This window comes from Camellia sinensis, chromosome 11 (assembly GCF_055761805.1).
Source record: "Camellia sinensis isolate YWXY chromosome 11, ASM5576180v1, whole genome shotgun sequence".
NCBI lineage: Eukaryota > Viridiplantae > Streptophyta > Magnoliopsida > Ericales > Theaceae > Camellia > Camellia sinensis.
In genome coordinates this window covers 20,274,774-20,281,225 of record NC_138971.1, presented here as the reverse complement: position 1 = coordinate 20,281,225, position 6,452 = coordinate 20,274,774, and the positions used below count along the sequence as shown (strand labels likewise).

At 31.5% G+C, this 6,452-nt stretch overlaps 1 long non-coding RNA gene across 1 annotated transcript; it reads left to right on the top strand.

The window, feature by feature from the left end:
• Positions 1 to 634: 634 nt before the first annotated feature.
• On the top strand, positions 635 to 4,551 carry LOC145803078 (uncharacterized). The gene is made up of 3 exons (XR_014345180.1): positions 635 to 1,538; positions 2,940 to 3,089; positions 4,260 to 4,551. It is a non-coding gene; the product is annotated as an uncharacterized LOC145803078 (long non-coding RNA).
• Positions 4,552 to 6,452: the final 1,901 nt, after the last annotated feature.

Here is a 6,452-nt window from a genome sequence, read left to right as displayed (position 1 = left end):
ATTTAGCTGCTAATTTTTTTAGTCGGGGTTTATTGGTTATTGGCAACTAAAAAAAAATTAGTCGCTAAAAATGCCAGAATTGGTGACAAAAAAATTTTAGTCGCCGTATATTGAGTTTTAGCTACTAAAACCGTTAGTCGCCGAATGGAAAATAAAAAATAATATTTTTACATTTGGCAATCAAAAATTTGGTAGCCAAAAGTATATTTTCAGTGACAAAAAAGAAATTTAGTCGTCGTATATTGAGTTTTGGTTACTAAAATTATTTAGTAGCCGAATGAAAAATAATTTTTTTTTTTTTACCTTTGGCAACCAAAATTCTGGTATTCAAAAGTTTATTTTCAACGACAAAAAAGAATTTTAGTCGCCGTATATTGAGTTTTGGCTACTAAAACTATTTAGTCACCGAATGAAAAATAAAAAAATTTATTTTTTACATTTGGCGACTAAACTTTTGGTAGCCAAAAGTTTATTTTCAACGACGAAAAAGAATTTTAGTCGCCAAAGAAATAAAATTTTTGTGGGGAGACATTTCAAATATTTTGGAGGGATTTATAAAATACTTTTAGCGACTGAAAAATTTTAGTCGCCGATAACTATTTTATATATCTCACGAGTCACGCCCTGACTCCTCTCTCTCATCCTCTCTTTCTCTACCCAATCCAGACCAAACCCACCTTTTCTCTCCCAAATTTTCTCTGCTAAACACCTCATTTCAAATCACATCTTTGAATCTATCTGCTTCTACGATCTTCTGTGTTCACATCTACACATACATACATCCACATTGAGAAGCTAATTTCCCATCAAAATTCTCAAGTAAGAGAACCAAAGCAAGCAACCAAAACAGGTTCATGCGATTCACACAGATTGCAGATCCACACCCCATTCCTGTCTAAAACATTTCACCCCATTCCTGTAGTTGTTAATTGCTGTCTTGCTGAAGCTCTGTGGGTTGATTCTGTTTTTTGTTTGGTAGGCAGAGGAGTTTGTTTAAGTTGGTTTATTATGGTTTCAGTTGGGCTGCATTGTTGGTAGGCAGAGGAGTTGATTCAGCTGTTTTGTTTATGAATTCAGTTGGGCTGCATAGTGTTGTGGTTCTGAATCTGAGGGATTGAGGATTGGAGTCTCTCACACGGTTGGAGCTTCCCACTGGGATACTGTTAATGGGGGTTTGCTGCTGGTCTACTGATCTGCTGAGTTTTCCCTTGGATTGCACTGATTTTCTGGTTTATGTTCTGTTTTGCTTGTTATGTTCTATTGTTTTTTTACTTTTTCTGTTGGTTCCTCACCAACTAGGAGGTTGGAGCTTCGCTTAGCTCCAAACTCCTCTTTATTGATGTATCCTTCTTACTTTGTTTGGTTTTTATCAATAAAGTTTTTTCGTTTTTGCCGATCAAAAAAAAAAAAAAAAAAAAAACATTTCACGCCGCCGCCTCCTCCTCCTCTACCGATCTTCGCAGATCCACCGCCACCGCCGCGAGATCCAGAGGCTTCATCACTAAGAAGAACTCTGCTCCATTGATGCTCCGTCTCGCGTATGCTTTCTCTCTCTCACTCTCCCTCCCTCTCTCTCTCTATATGTATATGTATATGTATATAAGTATATCTGTGTATCTTTACTACCTGATCATGCTGGCACTTGACTTGAGTACAACATGTATTTTAGCATATTACTGCGTCAATACATGAGTTCAACTGCCTATGATATAAGTTGTTTGATCTCATGGATCAAAATCTTGCTATAGCAAGGTGTACATTACATTGCATATTGATTAGTTACTGCTTTAGTTGACCAGTGAATGATTTGTTCCTCTGTTTCCAGTGAACGATTTCCTTTTTAAATTTTGAATAATTTTTAGTGTAAATCTGAACGCCCATTGTTAAAAGTTCTTTTTATTCCGTCATTCAACTTTGTGGTGCATCTGATAAATAAGATTATTTTACTGGTTTTGTTTGGCATTAAGCTAAATTGGCTAAATTAGCTAATAAAAACAAAATAGATTAATTTAGTTAATAAGATAAAATATCGCAAATAAATCATAATCATTTTATCTTTTTTTTCACAACCATAAAATGAACTATAAAAAAAAAAAAGTCAAAATTGAATCTAAATAGAATTTTTTAAGTCATGTTAAAATAGCCAAAAAATCAGACTAAAAAAATTTATCCCAAATGAATGTGTGTATGTGGGAATGATGGGTTCTTATGAGCAATAGAGTATAAGTGTGAGTGAGTGAACCAAATTCTTTATTTGTAATTTTTTACAAATCAATATGATAAGTTTTATCAGTGATTAATTTAATACTGAATATGTATAATTTTATTTAATTTATCATTAGACATACACAATTACAACTTATATGTGGATCAATGAATTAAAAATAATATTATTAAACTAGATAAATATTCTTATTTTTTTTAAGTAATAATAAAAAAAAAAAGTAAGAACAGTGTGTGTGGACATGAGGGAGAGTCAGTACTACGAATGCAGAGTTTTTTTCTAGTGGTGACCAGCAGACATGATGCTAGATTCTGACTAACAACCAAAATGGAAACTAGACAACATATAAATTATTAAGAATAAAAATTTGTGGGAAACATGACTTTCTGAAGTCTATAACAACTTAACTAATCCAAAGTAAAAATAAGAATTAAATGACCTGCAACCAAACAAGGAGCCCTAAGAGGAAATTAAATAAAACACCCCATATTCTAAAAACTAATTCATTTTGAACAACTGTATTGAATAGCCTCATTTATTTTAATACTTTTAAAAATCAAATCATTTTTGTTTACCTCTTCATTCATTTGTAGGTGACAATAATGGACAAGAGTTGGATAATTAAATGTCTTATATCTCTCCTTTATAATCAAATCTTATATCTGTTCATCATAATTAAAGGTCTTATTGTATATGACATTTTGATTGGCTCTAGTTGCTAGGGATGGGATGCAAGAGAAGGACTGGTTGGCTGTAGTTGTTGTCCACAGCGATGCATGGTTACTTGCCGTGGCCTTCTATTTTGGTGCTAGATTTGGTTTTGATAAAGCGGACAGATGTTCTTTCTTCCCTCTATTATCCTAAGGTGCATTTGGAATTATAAGTTTCTAGTTTGCTAGAATATTGAAAGAGCAATGCTAGGTATCATGAAAAAACTTTCATGAAAATGATCATGAAAGATTTATGACCTTTGGATTACACTTAAAATAAAACACCACACACTAATCAAGGTAATCCAAGGGTCATAAATTTTTCATGATCAGTTTCATGAAATTTTTTTCATGATCCCTATCTTTTCTCATATTGAAATGTGTTGTGATCCATCATATCATTATATGAAAAAGTAAGCCTAAATGAAAAGGCATGGGAGTGTGTGAAAATTATTAATAAAATTTAGATTAATTTTTATAAAACATTTGAAGTACTTTTAACTCTACTATGATATCCTTTTGACAGCCACATGTAATGGAAAACTAGGTGCAATTTGGTTCACTTGTTCATCTGAAAAAGAAAAAAATTTGATATGCTCTGGCCATGAGTGTCTTAGTGCCCTGTAGTGAATCAAGTTGCTCATCCCTCTATGCTCCTCAGCCTTGATGGTTCAAGCATATCGAAGATATCTGAGGTTCACATGTTGACATATAGCTCTACTTTGTTTGGTTTAGTGCAAGACATTAAATTTGTAATTTCCTGTAGTGCATTACGATACCAATTAGGGCTTTGGGCAAAGCCAGAGACTTCTACGTTCGAACCATTACGGACTGTGCCCAAAGGGTTAGCTATGGCGGCACGATGGACATTCAATCGGAACTGATCCTTTTCTCTCTGCCTTTCTTCCTTTTTCCTTTTTCCTTTTTCTCAATTTTTTTTTTTTATAAATAAATCTTAGAATTTTAACATTTCAAATTTTCCTCTACTTTTTTAAATATCTCAGAATTGAATAAATCTCCTTTTCTTTACCTGTTTGCTTGTTTGTTTGTTTATGTCTATGAAATCTCCCAAGTGAAACGGGATTTTGTTTTGAAGGAAAATGCCTTTTTTTTTTTTTTTTTTTTTTGTGCCTTCAATTAATTTTGTTGCTGTTTTTTATTTATTTATTTGTTTTTATATCCATGCTAATCTGTTAAATCAATTAGCTACTTCACTAATTTTCCCTCATTTAGTCTTGCTATATCAGTTATAATAAATATTGTGCAATTAACTCACAAACTGTTTAGTCATTTTTCATTACTTACCTCACTGGTTTTTGTTACAGATTGATGATGTTGGCATGGATACAGTAATGTTTTTAGGCCAGATTGATGATGTTTGCATGGACGCAATTTACATTATATTTTTGTTTATGGAAAACATGTACACCTGATATGTTTTGTTATTGAGATTTTTTTTTTCATTTGGATTTTAATTGTTGGTTTGGATAATATATGTATTTGTTGGATTATACTATGTTTATGGATTCTTATTTTCTTTGATATGCACGGTTAATAGTTAAGTTTTGTATATGGTTGAAGATTGAATGTTACAGGTTGTGGAAAAATATTTTTATTGAATGGTTGAGAATTGAATGGATGAATAATTTTGTATATGCACAGGTTACAGGTGGCACAAAAAATATTACAGAACAAATTATAAAAACTAAATAAGACCTTTTGGCGACTAAACAAATATCATAGGTTGGCTTTTGGCTACTAAAATTTTAGTCACTAATTGTCAAAAGTGAAACTTTTGGCTACTAAACTTTTAGTCATCAATTGTAAAAAGGAAACTTTTGGCTACTAAATTTTGTCTCCAATTCTCAAAAAGTGAAACTTTTGGCTACCAAATAATTAGTTGCCAAACATTCATGCTCAATTGGCTACTAAAAATTTAGTAGCTAAAAGTAAAAAATATATATATTTAATTTTTTTTTAAAAAAATATATGGCGACTAAAGTTTTTGTCGCCAACAGGTCACTTTTGGCTACCAAAAAAATTTTAGTCGCCGATTATCTTTCCCGACGAACTATTGGGGACCAAATTGACGACCAAATATATTAGTCACCAAAAGTAATTGGCAACCAAAACAAGGCTTTTGGCGACTAAAATTTTAGTCGCCAAAAGTGAAATTTCTGGTAGTGTAAACAAGGATCCCATACATAGGACACAAACCAACCAAAAGCAATATTACAACTTAAATGTGTTTATTCGCGAAATTGACAACACAAGGAAGCTAACACCTAACTCAAAATCCATTCAATGCAGTACAAGTTAGTTTGCAGCACCACCATCATATTCATCAGCCCAACCTAATATTGGAGCAAATTTAAAATGAACCATGAGATTACATTAAAGCATCAGTAGAGATAAAATAAGCATATACGTGTACTTATGATCCTTTAGATATTACATCAAACAACCTATGTATCAAAACCTGATAAGATGTATGAGCGGAAAGGAGAGGTTTCATTAAAGCATTAAGGATGCTACACATAACCCGGTGTTAATACCTAAAAAGGAAAGTAAGAATTTTCCAAGTGTCAAAGACTACATTAGATAGAATAAGGCGGTAAATGAACGCAATTAAAAGAAAGTTGGAAAAGCTGCCGTCCATATTGGAAGCTTTCATTGTTCAACACAAAAAATTTTAAAAAGTAACCATCAACCACTTAGTTCAAACAAAAACGATTTAAGAATACAAAAATGATTAGTTCAAACAAAAGGGAGAAACCATCAACCACTTAAAATTTGCAAATTTTACTTGGGAGTCCCATCCCAGAAAAGTATGTCCCAAAAAATCTCAAGAATTTTCTTGTAAACTATTAAGTCTCATTGAATTTGAAAAGGTAGCTTGAGGTCCTTTCATTATATTTTTTGGAGATTCCAAATGTGAATAGGTTTCATTTGTGCACTATTGTCTTATTAAATTTTTGTCAAATATGTCATTATTAAAATGTGACATTATTCTAATGTATACACTATCATCTTATTAATTTTTTTTTTTTTCCCAAATGTTTCATTCTTCTTTAATGCAACAATGAGATATTTGTGGACTATTTTCTTATTAAACTTTTTCCAAATATATCATTCTTAATGTAACAATGTGATATTATTCTATGTGTAAACTATTTTCTTATTGAATTTTTGTAAAATGTGTCATTGTGACAATGAGACATTTGTGCATTATTGTCTTATTAAACTTTTGTCAAGTGTATCATTTTTAAAATGTGACATTGGGACATCATTCTAATGTATTATTAAACTTTTTTTCCTTTTTTTGTGTGTGTGAAGTGTGTCATTCTTTTCAAAATGTGACAATGATATATTTGAGCATTATTGTCTTATTAAACTTTTGACAAATGTGTCATTCTTAAAATGTGACAATGGGACATCATTATAATGTTTATTACGTTTCCAAATGTGGGTACATTTTATTTGAGATATTTTAATGTGAAATAGGACTTATAAACATA